Source organism: Hemicordylus capensis, chromosome 3 (genome assembly GCF_027244095.1).
Source record: "Hemicordylus capensis ecotype Gifberg chromosome 3, rHemCap1.1.pri, whole genome shotgun sequence".
Lineage (NCBI taxonomy): Eukaryota > Metazoa > Chordata > Lepidosauria > Squamata > Cordylidae > Hemicordylus > Hemicordylus capensis.
Window position 1 is genome coordinate 19,147,636 of NC_069659.1, and position 17,011 is coordinate 19,164,646.

At 45.0% G+C, this 17,011-nt stretch overlaps 1 protein-coding gene across 10 annotated transcripts in view; it reads left to right on the forward strand.

Moving 5' to 3' along the window:
- The window catches only part of FAT3 (FAT atypical cadherin 3), a 683,843-nt gene that overhangs the window by 108,207 nt on the left and 558,625 nt on the right, over positions 1-17,011 (forward strand). Inside the window, exon 1 of one of the 10 annotated variants that reach the window (XM_053306918.1) lies at positions 12,780-12,824. The exons of the other annotated variants lie outside the window; for them this stretch is intronic. The gene's annotated coding sequence lies outside the window, so the exon portion shown is untranslated. Of the gene's footprint in view, positions 1-12,779; positions 12,825-17,011 lie in introns of those variants that run through there. 10 annotated transcript variants of the gene reach the window in all.

Below are 17,011 nucleotides of genomic sequence, written 5' to 3' on the forward strand. Positions count from 1 at the left end.
GCTCTCCTAGCCTGATTTTTGCTGATTGTGAGAATAGCCCCTATGTGTTTCTTCTGGCAGATTCTAAAGCAAACTGGTTCAGTCCTGTTTATCTGTGCTTCTGTTTAATGTATGTATTAATTAATTGATTTCCCCAGCATCCAGCTTATTAACACCTGGCTATTAATTGTATGCAGTTTCCTCTTCCAGATCAATTTTCCACCCTTGACTTGATATCCAACACCTCACAAGTGTTTCTATATGTGGAAAACAGGAAAAAAGCATCTACAACAGCAACATGCAGTGGTGTGTTGTCTTTAAAAAAACACACACAACTGAGCTGCTTGCATATCCCCCCCTCCCTTAATGTTTAAACACTGATTTTGCAACAGGGCAGTGGAAAATAGGAAGGGAAATTAGATCCTAGGGGATTTCGGTCTTTCTGCTGATTTTCTAAATCAGACACAAATTAATGTTTTCCTAACCAATGAAAACACTGATGTTATCCCGTTTTGAGGAAGATTTTCTTTCTGAAGTCTGTGGCTACTTCGTGTGGTTTGTTTTTTTACCCCTGCCCGCAAGCTCATGTTTTTAATGGCTTGGGACAGTGGAATGCTGGGAATTCTTAGCCTGACTGGAGTTTTCGCTAGGAGCTTTCTGTGCCCCTGGGAAATGGGAAATGTGTGTGCGTTAAATCTTCCCCGTGTGACTGCATTCTCCCTCATATGCCTCCATATTCTATGGATTAGTGTGTGCTGCCAATCATGACGGCTGTGGATGCCACTTTGAAATTGGAGAACTGGGACTTGCACTGGGGTTAAAGAATAATGGGAAGGGGAGCCGTGTTTCGAAACTGCTTCGTGCTGCAGTGATGTGTTAAAGCTCACTGCAGTAAAGCCTGCGGCTTGTGGTGGACTTTGTTTCTGAACAATAAAGTGTTTATCACTTAATGTTTGTAATGAGGCATATGGGCCTGAATCTATCTGTATAAACCAACGTTTTATAATAAAATTTTGCAATGGGGCAAATGGACCCATATCTATCTGCATGCACTTTTATTTTTATCCCACTCTTGGTTCACAGAGTTTAGGGCAGCATAGTCTCCTCCCCCCCCCCCCACTATCTCACTCTCTATTTATTAACACAGAAACATAGGAAGCCGCCATATACTGAGTCAGACCATTGGTCTATCTAGCTCAGTATTGTCTTCACAGACTGGCAGCGGCTTCTCCAAGGTTGCAGACAGGAATCTCTCTCGGCCCTATCTTGGAGAAGCCAGGGAGGGAACTTGAAACCTCCTGCTCTTCCCGGAGCAGTTCCATCCCCTGAGGGGAATATCTTGCAGTGCTCACACATCTAGTCTCCCATTCATATGCAACCAGGGCAGACCCTGCTTAGCTAAGGGGACAAGTCATGCTTGCTACCACAAGACCAGCTCTCCTCTCCTAATATTTTATACCGCCCAAAACTTACGTCTCTCGGCGGTTTACAACAAAATAAGCTTCACAATAACCTGTGTTGTAGGTTAGACAAGGAAGCTCTTTCCATGACCAGGTGGGAAGGACTACCCTCTTTTGTGCGGAGGAGGCCCGGGAGTGTCTACTGCTACCTCCCCCGCAGACGATTCTCTTTGGGGCTCTGGGAGAGTGGATCGCCCATCCAGATGAGTGGTGGCTCTCCTGCCGTCTGCCCACACCTTGCCCGACCGATTTGGGGGTCAGGTGAAGGGAAGTGCTTGCATGCGCAACCCCCCCTGAGCCCCAGTAATGCTCCATGTGAGTGTGTGGTGCATTTCTGGGATCCCCCCTCTCTCCCCCGCAAGTGTGTCAGTGCAGACACACGACCAGAAAAACAAGGTTAACGGAGCGCTCGCTCAGTTGATGTACTGTGTGAATAGGGCAGCTAGCATAAATAGTTACCTTATTCCCCCATGGAATGGTTAAATGTTGACACACAGCTTCATTCTGTCGTTCTGTTAGGCTCACTTGTGTGGCTCGCGTATATAGAAGGCTGGAAGCGAGTCCAGTCCTCTGCACTGAGGCAAGGTTTGTATATACAAACATTCACTAGATTTTGGTTGTAGAACTGGGTATATTTACATAGCATGGAGAAAATTAGATTACAGCCGAAAGAAACATGTGGCTGCGTTCATATATTTAAAAAGGATGTCAGAAAGGAGAAAACAGTTGTTCACCATATTCACTGTGGACCGAGCATGACTCAATGCGTTTACATTACAGGAAGACAGATTTAGGTTATGCAAGGAGGAAAATGTTTTCCTTACTATAAGGCTTCTGACTGGAATGGGAAGAGTAAAGTGTTTGTAGAACCTGCTTCCAGGGAGGCGTGTAAGAGAGGCAAGGTGGCTCCAGGGAGCGGTAAGAGGAGACGAGCACTCCCTCAGACAAGTAGTTTGCCCCCGAACACCTGACCCCAATTTCTTTTTCAGAACTCTAGCATGTAGGGTGGAGCTCACCCATTCAGAAATGCACTTTGCCCCTTCTGTGCCTCCCTTCTGTTTTGTTCCTGGTGCCACCACTGAAGATATGGATCTGGCAATAATGAAACTAATATAGCAGTTTAAGAAACAGGGTTGTTTCAGACTTGGGGTATCTTGCCTTAAGGACTCACTAAATTTCAGATTCAGACAAACAAGATAATTCCCCTGGAAAGGAAAGGAAAGGTTGTGCCGTTGAGTCGGTGTCGACTCCTGGTGTCCACAGAGCCATGTGGTTTTCGTGGTAGAATACAGGAAGGGTTTACCATTGCCTTCTCCCGCGCAGTAGGAGATGATGCCTTTCAGCACCTTCCTATATAGCTGCTGCCTGATATAGGAGTGTCTCATATTCTGGGAAACACACCAGCGGGGATTTGAACCAACAGCTTCCTGCTCTCTAGGCAGGTTGCTTCCCCACTGTGCCATTAGGTGGCTCAAACGCCTTGCTAATTAATCCAGAGGAACTGTCCTGCACCCTCACCCCAGCTAAACATCCCATTCTAATAGTCACACAGGCACAGACACACTCACTGAGCCATGAGGAAACTGCTTCCATATAGTGCTCTCTGCTACAGTTGCAGCATGTGCATTAATTCCCACAACCATTTGGGGGGGTTCGTGATTACATTGGTATTGACCACTCATGCTGCATGCTCCTTTATTCTGGGATGCCAGTTGGGTGCGTAAGACCCACCCAGTCAGTCCCATCCACACTGATATTGCAGCTGCACGGATAACAACATGGATAAGCAGGTTCCCCGTGGCCCAGTGGGCATGTAAAAGGAGCCTAGTTCAAATTAAAATCCTTAGAAATGCATTGATGGCCTGAACATATGAAGCCACCTTAAACTGAGTCAGATGATTGGTCCTTGTACCCCAGTATTAATACCTCTGACTGGCAGTGACTCCCCAGGGTCTCACATAGAGGGTCTTTCCTGACTTCAGTGAGCTTCGCTATTTTTCAACTGGGGGCCACTTAGGCAAAAAAACACACAACCCTTTCAAAGTGATGGTCATCTCACACTGTGCTGACCTATGCACAGAACTGTGATTTTCTCAGTGTTGGGAGGGCCCTTTAAGAGAGAGAGAACACTCTGAGGCGATTCTCACGATCGCCATTGTGCGTGGGTGGGTAGGGATGTGGAAGGCAGGGTAAACCTGACTTTCCCCACGGACGATGGCCCACATGGGCGGCCCTGCTCCGTGAAGCACAGAGCAGGGATCTAGGACCGGAATTTGTTGTTCCGGCCTTCGGGCATCCCACAATGGGGAATTCCCCCATCAGACAGGTGCTCTACATGCCTGTCTCTATGCCTCCTCGAGCTGAACTCAGCCCGAGGAGACACATGATAACCGGCAGCCAAGTTAAGGGTGGAAGCACGCCTGGCTAACAGCTGGGTTTGTTAAGTGGATTGGCTGGGCTGGGAGTTGGGAGATCCTTGAGGATCTCACAACCAGCCTAACCCAGGCTGGGTTAGGCTGGTCGCGAGAACAGCCTCCGTGCCTTAAGAGCTACTCTTAAGGGGAAGGTATACATTTCCCAACACTCCATGCATGCTTTCCAAGATGGCGTAAGGACCCAAGGGGGCTACACCACATGGTGCCAGGGGGACTGTGTAGTGCATCCAGATTTGGCTGAAGTTTCACACAGACCCAGTTAGTCAGGGGGACACACTTAGGGTTGGTGGGGCTGCCACTGGCCCCAAGGTCTTATGATGAAGAACACTGTACTACTTGATACTTTTATCTGGAGATGCCGCGGGTTGTATTTGGAACCCGTGCAAGTCATTTGCTCTCCCACTGGACTTCCCTAGCTCTCCCCCTGGGAAAAAAAAATTCTCCATTCTGCCTCCAGATTGCAAGTTACAACAGCTGGATTGCAATTAAAAAAGAGAGAGTAAGTTTAGAAAACGTTGCTTTCTAAATACCCACTTTAAACTTGGCAGCTGCTTCATTGTTTGCGTGGATTTGCAGAAGTGATCGTTCTTTCTTCGTCTCAAGTATTTATTTGGCTGCCAGTGTGGAGGAGCCACCATTGTGAGGATTAACAGCTCTCCCTGACAGGGGAATAAATATCTAGTACATACATTTACACCCCTTCTCCTAGTATCTGTGCTTTCTTTCACATGCTCTTTCTTTAATTCTTTCTTTCCACCCTTGGATTTATGTTTCTCCTGCCTAGCAGCTTCTGGGCTTATTCAAGGCTGTCCTGGTTTTTTTATCCAGTGTGTTCTTTTAAATGCTAGGTGCACATTGTGAGAGGGCTGGATGTTTCACTGGACTGAGACAGAGCCCTGTGGCTTATAGGGTGGCTGTAGTCAGTCTGTTTGGTACAGCTGCCCAACACTTGATCCTTTTGATTGATCAGATTGTGTGTGTGTGTGTGTGTGTGTGTGTGTGCTTGTGCTTGCAATTCATATCAGGCAAAAAAGCAAAAGAAACCCTTCTCACATCATCATCATCATCATCATCATCATCATCATCATCATCATTATTTTATTATCATCTCAGTCTCAAGATTAATTCATCTCCAGAAGCAGGGCAGTGCCCACTTCTTTCCTAAGGAGGAAAAAGGGCGGGGGGGGGGGGAGGAAAGATTGTGCCGAGTTGGTGTGAACTCCTAGTGATCACATTCCATGTGATTTTCTTGGTAGAATACAGGAGTGGTTTACCAGTGCCTCCTCCTGCACAGTATGAGATGATCCCTTTCAGCACCTCCCTATATCGCTGCTGCCCAGTATAGGTGACTACAAATATATTTACTAGGCAGTGTCTGGGAAGCACACTGGCAAGGATTTGAACTAACAGCCTCTTGCACTCTAGGCAAGCTGCTTCCCCGCAGTGCCACCACAACTGATTTCTAAGGAGGACCTGGTGCAATTTTTTATTTTGGCCTTCCTTATAGTGGTGGTGTGAATTTCTAGGTGGATTTCTGGAATCCCGTCTGCTCTTTTCACCCCATTATGTCTGCTGTTCCTGGAAGAACAAAAGCGTTCAAGGATGCATCTTGTGATGCAAATGTGTGATTACTGCTAAAGCTAGAACATATTATTACTAAGTTCACTGAGCACTATTTATTTATTTACATGTATAACGCACTATTCCTCCAAGGAATAGTTAGGCTGAGAGAGAGGAGTGACTAGCTCAGAGTCACGCAGTGAGTTTCATGGCTTGAATGGGGATTTGAACCTGGGTCTCTCCAATCATAGTCTAACACTCAAACCATTACACCATGCTGGTTCTCACCAAGAACATCAGAGAAGGCCTTGCTCATAATTCTGACTTTGGTTGATTTTAGAGCAAAGGAGCAAACTAGGAGCAAATCTTTCTTGGTAGTGCTGCTCCTGTTAGGGAGCTCTGAGAAGTAATGGGTGTACCAAGCACCCAACGCAATTTTAAGTTCTTGATTAGGCTACATGATTAAACTACTGAGTAGGAGGGATAATGGAAAATTTGCCATCCAACTACGAAAGTTTCCTGCCATAGGTCTTTACTTAAATTTGCTAATAAGCGATGCCAGCCACGTACTTTAAGAGAGGAATGCTGAACCTTAAACATGAAAATTCTTGGTTTAGGTATACCTATATTTAACCTACTACCATTGAGTATTAGTCTCCATGTATAGAATAATGTGCTTTTGTATGCATGTGTTCACAACAAGGAGAGAGAGGGGGGAGGTGAAGCCATCCAGTGTACACCAGAATTTGATTGACAGCCCAGCTGGTGAAGATCAGTAATTGGAAATTCATTGCACATAAATCTTCCATACTTATCAGGAGACACAGGGAAGACGCAGATCTAAGCCGTGAAGCATTTAACTCTTTTGGAGCAATGCAAAGATAATGTTCAGCCTACCATATATATTAAGGCATGTATATTAGTACATTTAACTAAATTGGTTAACTCTCCCCCACTCCCATTTCATTGTTAACAAAAGATAAGTGATAGCATTTGGTGTTGGGAGTTACCATTTAAATATTCAACATAGAGCTGGGGGGAAATTTACATTTCTGCTTGCTAGCATGCATTTTCTTTGTCAGCCATGTTTTTTTTAATCTGCCTGCCTTATACATGGCTGAACAATTGTCCTTTCCCCCACAGTGATTAACCAGGTGTCTCATGGAAGTCCACAAGGAGGGCATGAAGGCAACTGACCACCCATTTTTTCCTCCCTCCCGGCAACAAAGTTCGAGACATTGGGGCTATTCTTAAGATCACAAAAATCGGGCTAGGAAAATCCTAGCCCGATTTTTGTGATCGTAAGAACCGCCGGGCTCGCAGCCGAGCCTGGTGGTTGTGGAGCGGCTAACCCGCTCCTGTAGCCCGCCCCTTAGCCTGGGTTTGCGGAGCGAGTGCTCCGCAAACCCGAGCTATCTGCTCGTGAGTTGCCACGGTGCGGCTACTCGGAAGTAGACCCCCAGCCGGGAGGCTTAAAATCAGCCTCCCTGGCTCGGGGGTCTCCCCAGTATGCCCTGTGCGCTCGTGCAGGGCATACTGGGGCTTCCGGGGGCCGCGCGTCCCCCAAGATCCCCAGCCCCCGCCGCCTCCGTCTCGGAGCCAGCCATTGTGTGGGCGGCCGCTCCGGCCGCTCAGGGCTCCCTGCCCGCTCGCCTGGGGGGAGAGTGGGCTTAGCCCACTCTCCCCGCAGTTTTAACAAAAGCGGGTCTCACGGATCGTGAGACCCGCCTCATTCTGTCTGTGCAACTGGAGACTTATCATGGCCAGCATCCACTGCCTATCCTCCATGAATGTGTCTAATATTCTGTTCAAGCCATTTAATCCAGTGGCTATGACCACATCTTGTGCTGATGAATTATCTATTTAATTACACACAGGGGGCTGTTTCAGATTATGATTTGTCTAATCAGCCTGCCCCATGTGAGCACTGAGCTATACCTTAACCACATGGAGTGTTCAGGGTTGGGCCCAAGGTTCTGGAAGTGGTGTCAAATACTGCCCTCCTCTGGTAGGGTCCAGCCTCTGTTCATAACCAAGCCTTGCCAGTGGCATGGAGGGCAGGAAATAAGAAAAGTTGCCAGCAGCCTTACTTCCCTTCTCTCCTTGTGCTCCTTGCAAACTTTGCAAAGAGTTGAGCAGAGGTGTTTCTTGCAAGGCTTGTAAGGGTCAGATTAGTCCCAAAGTGCTGCTCTGATGGTGGTGGGGAAGGCATTTTGTTACCTGGCTCGTGCCCCAGTAAACTGATGCCCGAGGCAGCCACCTCACCTTGCTTCATGAAAGGGCTGCCACTGGGGGTGTTCTCAAGATGCTCTCCAAATACATGGAGTCTCATCCACTATTACTGATCTTCTCATTGATCAATGCCTTAAAATAAACTATAGGCTTGTTCTGATGATCATTAACTGGGTAGGACAGGCATCCTATCCAGTTTCAGACCTGTGCACGCTCTCGTTTTTTTTTATTGTCTGCGAGTAAACAGCAGAGTAGCAGGAGGGAGAAGTGCTTGTGTGTGAGGCTCCTGATGGGTGGGATAGTGGCGTACTACTCAGCTCTTGTACCCTGCAGTTGAACGTATGACAAAAAATTGCCCTACCCAGCGGGAGCTTCACACATGAGTACTCCCTGCTCATCTTACCCTGTTTTTTACTTGCAGACAGTCAAGAATCAGATGTGTGCACAGCGCTTGAGTTTCAAGCTTGTCCTACCCAGTTAATGATTGTCAGAACAAGCCTTCTATGTTGCCAAGAAAACGACTTTCAGAGAAGATCAGTAATGGTGGATGACTTCCTGAAAGACAGCTTGCTTGCCACTAGATGCCACTGCATCCACTCCCCACAGGATGCAGCTGCCACAGAGTATTCCATTTAGTTTGTGTCAGGGACAGTGAGGTCAGTGGCAGTGATGCCAGCATTCCATGTGAACTGGGATCCACATCCTGACTCAAGTTGTGCATGTACAAGCAAAAGAAGCATGTGTACAGCAGCTGTGCTCCCACTTCTAAAGTGCGGGAGTTTGGGAGGGGATTTCAGCTGATCTCCCTGTTCCCCAGAAGTACTCTGTGGAGTGTACAAATATGTCTCTGAGGGTTATGCAGTCCTTAGTGACATACTTTTGCACTGTACCTAGTGGTTCCGGTGGAAGGGGAGATTGATGCAAACCGACCCCCTGTGAGCAGAGTTCTCTCTAATTTTTTTCATCTGTGTGTGGAATTAGATTTGTTCTGGGTGGCAGTATCAAGGCAGTGTGTGTGCACGTGCATTTGGGCGGGGGGGTGTGGGCTTCCTGATTCAACCTGAGTGGGATCTAAGATTAACTGAGCAGATATCAAAAAATGTGTGAGTGCTTGCACATGCGCATGCCTTAGAGGGAACACTGCCTGTGAGCCCCTGTACTTCAGAAGCAGAAATGTAACTTTTGCACATGTGCTTTTTTGGGTTGCAATTATTCAGCTTCTGTTGGTATGTTAGCCTGCGTGTTCACCCTAGAAAGTGTTTCTGGGATCTTTTTTCAAAGAAATAAACACACCAGTTGAAAATTGCTTGCGGTTTCAGCAGACCACTTAATTTCCCCCCTATCAAAGCACATAACTCCATATAAATTATAATCATAAACTCAAGTGCAGGGCAAATTACAGATCTTCTCAACAGTTCTGCAGCCTTTCTTTCTGGTGCTCATGGATCACTGGTGGTCCATGAGCTGCTGCTGTAGAACATTTCTTGGAATCTTTTGCAATACTTAAGGCATTTATTGGAAGAAAACATTCATGTGGAAGTGTTCTGGGAAGGTAGAAAGCCCTTTAGAGGAGGGGCCACAGCTCAGTGGCAGAGCACATGCCTTGTATGCAGAACGTTCCATGTGCAATCCCTGGCATCTCCAGTTAAAATGGTCAGATGGCAGGTGATGGAAAGATTCCTCTCTTACACAATAGACAGACCAGTGTTTTGACTCAGTCAGTAAAAGTCAGCTTCATATGTTCAAAACCATTGCTGTAGTTAGCTGCATTTCACATTTCATTACTTCTGTTCTTACCAAGAGGGTTAGAACTATGATGCTTTTAGAAGAAGCTTGTAACCGGCACAGTAGACTCATTTCCCCCTCGTTCCCACACATTAATTAATTAATTAAATTAACATTTATATCCCACTCTTTCTCCAAGGAGCGCAGAGCGGTGTGGTGTAGTGGTTAGAGTGCTGGACTAGGACCGGGGAGACCCGAGTTCAAATCCCCATTCAGCCATGAAACTAGCTGGGTGACTCTGGGCCAGTCACTTCTCTCTCTCAGCCTCACCTACTTCACAGGGTTGTTGTGAAAGAGAAACTCAAGGATGTAGTACACCGCTCTGGGCTCCTTGGAGGAAGAGCGGGATATAAATGTAATCATCATCATCATCATCATCATCATCTGATGTTTATCCTCACAACAACCCTGTGAGGTAGGTTAGGTTAAGAGATACATGACTGGCCCAGAGTCACCCAGTGAGCTTAATGGCTGAATGGGGGTTTGAACTCAGGTCTTCCCGGTCCTAGTCCAACACTAACCACTGTGCCATGCCGACTCTGCTTTGTGATTTTTCAAAATGAAAAGTGTTATATAAATATTCTTTATCATAATAATGTTGGCTAGCATACAGAGCAAAGATGTTCCAGTGCAGCGAGAAAGCAGCCTAACAGAACTTTCAGGCTAAATGCATCAGTGCAGTTCGGAAGCAGCAGTTTTTGACACTAAGCCACAGGAAACCATCTGTGCCATACAAAAATATGTCCCCTTGGACTGCACAACCCTCAGGGACGTATGCAGTTACTTGTGGGGGGTGGATTCTGTTAGGCTGCTCTCTCACTGTACTGGTGCATCCTTGCTCTGTATGTCAGCCAATGGGTGGTAGGCTATATCTTTTGTTTCTCAGTATCACTTTTATTTGCTCAAACTTGGATAATCTGAAGAAAAGCAAACCTACCCATCCCCGCCAGTTTCAATTGACCTTGTAAAAATGGACCCTGTGTGTGTGTGTGTGTATATATATATATATATATATATATAGAGAGAGAGAGAGAGAGAGAGAGAGAGAGAGAGAGAGAGAGAGAGAGCATGTGCGCGCACTGGGCAGACCCTTCCCCTTGATCTGATTCTTAATTAATCCAGGGGAAAATGGATTAATTAATAAGATGCCCATCCAATGTCTAAAAATTAATCAGTGCTTTAAAGAAAATACAAATTAGGCTTAGCCTTTAGGCCCTAGTTTGCAGCTGACATTGCAATTATATATGTATGACTAGTCATACATATGTCTCATGATGACAGGTTAGTTCATACTGGAGTCCTCATAATTGGCTGTGGCCTTTCTTCTGTCCCAAGAATAAAATGTAGAGCCCCTGGTGGCGCAGTGGTAAAACTGCCGCCCTGCAACCAGAAGGTTACAAGTTCGATCCTGACCAGGGGCTCAAGGTTGACTCAGCCTTCCATCCTTCCGAGGTTGGTAAAATGAGTACCCAGAATGTTGGGGGCAATATGCTAAATCATTGTAAACCGCTTAGAGAGCTTCGGCTATAGAGCGGTATATAAATGTAAGTGCTATTGCTATTGCTATTGCTATTCTCCTTCCGGAGCTGTTTCAGTTAATTTTTGTACTTTTTACATGTTGATGCATCTCACAGGCCTATCTTATATTTGTTTTATTTTGCTTTCTTGCATTTTCTTTGGCTCTTCTGATGACTCTCATCTCCTGTATGCAGTGCTGTGCAGTAATTGGCCTTGATATCTGTTGGCTTACATTTATGCAATGCCTTTTATCCCCTACAATCCCAACGTGGTTTATTTATTTAGAGCGTTTTAAGTGCCTTTAGAGGATTTTAAGCATCTATGTGGTCGCTAAGAGTCGACACTGACTTGACGGCACTTAATCAATCAATCAATCAAAAAAGTGTTTGTAGTGTCTTGGAGTTTGGAGAGAAAGGAGCATACAAAAATATACAGAACCCCAAGCACTTAGTGGTCAGGAGAAGCTTACTTATCCAGTGCCGTTTCCAGGAAATAAGCGTAAATTGAATTAATCAGAAGGCCCGCCGTTGACATTTACAACACCTGTGCTTTTCACACAAGGGACCCCATTTTGCCTTGACCTCTGTGCTGAACTGGATGGCCAACTGGTGGTTTTCAGACCCGATATGGGTGGCTTCCAGTGCAATATTGTCTGACCAAAAGCAGCCTTACCAAGTTTAAATTTAGATATAGTAAAAGGTATAGTAAAAAGCCCAGCCACAGTGTAGCTCATAAGTTTCCTGAAGAAAATAATGTTTTCAGCTGTAATAAGTAGCATACTTACTGCATACTTAAATGATCGCTCTAGTCCTTTGTTTTTGTATGTAACATATATAGGACTATAGCATTTAAGGTTTTAAATAAGATTTAAAACATCTTGATGGACTGCATTGGTCCGTAGCTGGCATTTTGCACAGTCTTAACGCTAGCATTAGGAGGACACGGGGGTGCTGAGCAGCCTCAGAGCTGTTGCAGAGGTGGGCTGTTGCAAATCTCCTTCAGACAGCATGCAGGCACTTATTTTATGCTATTTCCATTGTTTCTGGATCTGCTTTCCTACTAACCAGGAGCACCTCTGCCTTGTCTAGACTTAATTGTGCCCCTACTCCCCAAAAGATTGACTCAGGATTTCCACCACTTCCTTGGCATTAGTGGAAAAGAGAGAGGTTGGGCTGGCTGGATTCAGCATATTGATGGCAGCCCAGCTGAAATCATGAATAACTTCTTCCACTAATTTCATGGTTTCATTGTTTAACATAATGAGGGGGAGGAAATGGATTTCTGTGGGACCCCACATGTTAACAATCAAGGAGTCAAAGAGGCTGTTTACACGATAGGGGAAAACTGGGTTAAAGGAGCCCAGCCTGGTTTCCCCCCATCGTGAGAACCACTGGACTCGCGGGAAAGCCTGGTGGTTCTCTGGCAGCTAGCCCGCCAAAGTGGTCCTCCCCTTAAATTAGGTTAGTGGAGAGACTGCTCCGCTAACCTCATTTTGGCGATTGTGAGTCTCCACAGCATGGCTCTGCGCTGCGGGGACTTGCAAGGAGACCCCCGCCAGGAGGCTAAAACAAGCCTCTCGGTCTTGGGGATGTCCCCAGGATGCCCCGTGCACATGCACGGGGCATCTTGGGACTTCCGGGGCCCAGGTGGCACCTGATTCCCGCAGCGTAGAAAATACTGAGCTAGAGGAACCAGTGGTCTGACTCAGTATAAGGAGACTTCCTAAAGCGGTTTCCATTCAAAAGCCAGGCTGAAAGCTGGATTAATATGGATCAAGATGATCAGTCTCATCCAGAAGCTCCTGGAGTTGGATCGCCATCACCCTCTCAAGCACCTTACTTAACAAGAGGTTCTGGTAAGAACTAACCTGATTACTTTCCTTTTGCTATAATCTTAATTGATAATTACCATCTTGACAAATTAGCCCACTTCTGTCTCAAATGTTCATTCATCCACCATCTTGAATTGGGGTGGATGATATCATCACAAACTACGCTGTGGAGCTTTCCCTGTGTGTCCCTACAACAGTACCCAGTTTGGTTCAACATTGGCATTGCAATGTTGATAAGGGTACACACATATACATACACACCTGGATAATCTCATGAGCTTTCTTGAAGGGAAGTAAGCTAAAATGGCATATGCAAGACAGGTCTGTAATTACTCAGCATGGAGAGATCTAAGGAAGTCTTTTAAAGAAATGATCTTGTCACAGCATGGCTGGCACTAAGCCTTCCATCAGTGAGGCATTTACAGTCTTCCAGACCCACTCTACCAGACCTGCTCTAGCTGACTTCATAGGGCAAGGGTCGATACAGCAAGTGGGCTGTCACAATCCTATGAGGATTCTTTTCATCAGGCAGTGAAAAGAATTCATAACAGATGGACAAGACAGTTCTGAGGCCACACCATGTAGACTTACTTTCAAACCAGAATCCAAGTTATAATGGATTTGATTGCAGAGATGTGCATGAAACAATTTTTATTTATTTATTTCAAATTTGAATTTAATTCCAAAAAATTGTTTTGAATTAGAATCAAATTCAAACCTTGTCCAAAAGTTCAGTTCAAATGGATTCAACCCTGTTTTGGTGCCTTTAAAAACCCAATCAGGGGGCCTGGATGGTTTTAAAAAGGTGCCAACTGGCTCTCAAATTGAATTTGAATCAAATTTTGAAAATTCAATTTGAAATTGAATTGCCCTTTTAAGGAGTGATTTGATTTGATTTGAATTTGAATCACTTGAATCACCCAGATCCGAGTCAAATTGATCAGAATTCAAATTGATTTGTGTATCTCTACGAGAGTGATTTTATCTCCAAAGTGTGATGTAAACTGGTCCAAATGGGCTATAGGGTCATCCTCCATCACCATTTGCAGACCTGGCTGTGTCAAATTCTGTATGACTCTAAATAGCTCCATGGGTTGCCACTGAGCAGACACAATGGTGATGGAGGAGTAAGATTTACCGCTTAAGACTACGGTTGGGGTATTAGTAAGTGGAGTATGGATGTGAATTTGGAATGCTTTGGAACCTGTGTTTGAGCTGGTTTTGAGATCTATCAGTTTAAAAACCCCAAGATATAAGGCAATACTTTGTTTGGGCTTTTTGTTTGCCTTCTAAGGCCTTGATGTTGAAGTAGGACAAGAAAATTCAACCACCTCAGTGGTGAAGGTATTATACTGAAATGTCTTTGCCCCGAGGCAAAAATTAGTGCCAAGACACTATATGAAAACTAAGACATCCGATATCATCCATGACACAGTATGAAAAAATATCAGCCTCTCATCAGACTGCATAAACCTTTGTTTGTTTTCAACACTGTTGAGTGAAGGTGCAATGCTCATACGGAATATGAGTCATTCCCGTTCCCCAACATTTGCTACAGTCAGCCGGAAGTCTCCATTCTACCAATGTATTAATGAGCGCCTAATAAAAGTCCAAGTTGGAAAGATTTGTCAAAGAAACAAAGGCTCTTCACCAAAAGGAAAAAGGACAATTAGTGTTTACTGCTTCAGGGCAAGCACTAACGACCAATACTAATGGGGCAATGCTGTAGAACATGCCGGAACTGTCAGGAAAGACCCTATGGGTTTTTTGGCCTATTCCCCCCCGCTTCTGAGAGAAGTTATATTAAAAAGTGTCAGGACTAGAAATAAATGTTGGAAAGTTGTAGTTTGCGCACATGCTTTCAGTGCACCTTTGACCCAAATAACAAATGTTGTAGATTAGGGGAGGAAACAAGGGAAGATACAAATTGTCTCAAAGCCATGAAGCAATTAATCTACTTTATTACAAACTGGCATCTATGCTCCTCATTATCTAACCCTTGCAGTTTTAACCGCTTCTGTTCGTTAAGGCTTCTGGCCTTAGGCGAACACTGCTTAACCTTGTAAGTTTGATGGTGTTTTGATGATTATAAAAAAGAGGGGTGTTTTTTTTTTAAATGTTTTTAATCCTTGTTGCTCTTTAAATCTTGTCAAACCCAGAGGAGCCAGAAAGTTTAGAACCCAAATATAAGAGAAAAGGAGGGTGAGGGGGGCAGATCTCTCTTATACTTCAAAGAGGTGGCATTTCAAAATAGGAAAAACAAAGCATGCATGTTGATTTGGTCTTTGTTGGGAAAAGGAGTGCAGTTTGGTAGACGTTTATCTTGGGTTTTCAAGGGACTGGCTTATCTATGCTTTCTATATAGACGAGTATTGTAGTCAGGGAACTTGGACCTTTTGTTCTCCCCATTCCATCCCTTTGTATAATACTGGGATAAGCAGTGCTTTTGAAGAGCATGGTTACCAATTTTTGACTGTTCAAGCTTGGAGATCGTTAGCTAGATAATTACAATTTATGACTGCCTGGTAAGTCCCTACTGAAGTTCAATTGACTAATGATTCTGGTTCTGTTATGTTACCAGGGTTAGAGATAAAGGCCAATTTCCTATTGGGAAGTTCAGTTTCAGTGCCCAAGAATTGGAAATCTGCTAGGTGGGTACCTTTATGGCAGGAAACTACATTCCTACCTGTGACGATTGAGCAGAGAGGAAAGAATGGGATGTTTTCTGATTTGCACCCGTCTCTCGACTTTCTCTTTCCCCCTCAATTTTCAAGCCTGAAAAAGAGCAAATGAGAATTTGATGCAATGCAGCCTTGTAAACAAGGCCGCAGAAGTTAGTAACCCACAGGTATTTTTACTACGAATGCAAAAATTAATCAGTTGTATATTTTATCACAATATTTTTAATCAAAAATATGCTCCAAATCAGATAACTTATTTTTATGTTTTAAAACAGGGGTGGAGAACCTTGGCCTTCCAGCTGTTGTTGAACTACAACTCCCATCATCCCCAGCCACAATTAGGCTGGGGATGGTGGGAGTTGTAGCTCAAAAACAGCTGGAGGGCCAAGGTTCCCCACCCCTGTTTTAAAGGGGGGGAAAAGGAATTATTTTAAATACAGGTGTTTATAAAAACTTCAGGTGGCAGCCAGTATACTCTTGGAAAAGGCACTGTCTGGTTTTCCTTTTTGGAACTTAAAGCTGGGAACACACCTATTTTAATAGAGCTCTTCTCATGATCGGTGAGAAGAGCTTGCGAGTGGGCTGCGGGGAAGGTAGGTTTAGCCTACCTTCCCTGCAGACGATCTCCGCTTCGTCTTCCCGGATCGGGGTCGGAGTGCCAGGATGTGCTGTCGCGCGCTGCCCCGGTAAGCATCACCCTGCCCCCTGGAGCCCCAATAACGCACCACATGAGTGCGCGATGCATTACTGGGATCTCCCCCCCCCCACTGTGTGTGCCAGCCAAGTGTGCCAGCGCTCGCTCCCTTAACCTCATTTAGCAGGGAGGCTACTTAGGCGGGTTTGCCACTGTGTAGCCACTGGGATTGTTCACGAGTGGTTCACACAAGTGTGCAAAACCAGGCTGGGCTCCCTTAGTTCCGTTTTGCAGGCTCGTGTGAATAGCCTCAGTGTGTTACATCAGCAATGGCCTCCTCACTTCCTTCGTCAGTCTGTTATGTTCTTTTCTTGTTTATGGCCTACTTGGGGTAGGCATGGGGTTGTGATTAATAAAAAAATAAAAAATTAAACCATTTTAAAAGACAAGTCGTCTTCTCTCACACACAAAAGGAAATGTCTCCTTTAGGAGGGTGCTTGCTGTAATATTTTCCAGAGTTGTATTAAATGGTATTTCCCCCCAAGATTATTGTGTATGCAAATATGTGCTGATTTAATCAGTCCGCAAACAGTAGAAGCAGATGAAGTTGTACAAATGACGAAATACATGCAGATTTTCATAAATGAAAGGTGGTTGAAGGTCATGGATATAATTAGTGCTGGGCTGAAATGGTGCAAGCTGAAATTTGAAAACACTTTTCATACATACCCCATGGTTGTAGTTCAGTGGTAGAGCACATTCTCTGTAGGCAGAAGGTCCCAAGTTCAATCCTTGGCATCTACAGGAAATGATCTGGGTCTGAAACACTAAAGAGTGGTTTACCACCAGTTAGTATAGAGTAGGGTTGTACAAGTCTGTGGGAGGAGAGCTGGTCT